Below are 664 nucleotides of genomic sequence, written 5' to 3' on the forward strand. Positions count from 1 at the left end.
AGCTCAAACGGTACCGACTAAGCCTGTAACACTATATATTTTGGTTCGATTCTAGCTGATACAACCTAATTCTTTTTTATTTTACTTTTGAAATAACTACAACATAAAATGAAATAGAAAAAACGAAATCAGAGAACTCATTGAGGAAGAAGACAAAGGAAGTTGAATATATATATATATATATATATATATATATATATATATATATATATATATATATATATATATATATACTAGCATTTAAGCCCAGCGTCGCCAGGGTGTTTTGAGGTGTATGTTGAGCAAAAATAAAACAAAAAGAAGCAGTCAAATTTTTTTTAACTTTGACCCCTATTATGACCCCTTAACAATTATTGTTTTGGGCTCAAATTAAGTTATTAAGTTAGATCCATGCCCAAGGAACTTATATCTAAAACTTTGCGTGTTTAGACCCAAAATTGTCGCAGGAGTTTGGTAGAGTTCTTTAAGGTCAAATCGTTGAACTTTGACCCCCTAACAGCCAAATTTCTGGCCGAAAACGAATCATAACGATTTCCCCAAATCTCAGTACCCTGTATATCAAATTTCGAGTCTGTAGACGTAAAATTGACAGAGTTATTGTGTAGGGAAATGTACAGACACACAGGTACACAGACACGTCCACTTTATATATATATATATATAT

This window comes from Euprymna scolopes, chromosome 22, assembly GCF_053919585.1.
Source record: "Euprymna scolopes isolate OS-2025 chromosome 22, ASM5391958v1, whole genome shotgun sequence".
In the NCBI taxonomy this organism is placed as follows: domain Eukaryota; kingdom Metazoa; phylum Mollusca; class Cephalopoda; order Sepiida; family Sepiolidae; genus Euprymna; species Euprymna scolopes.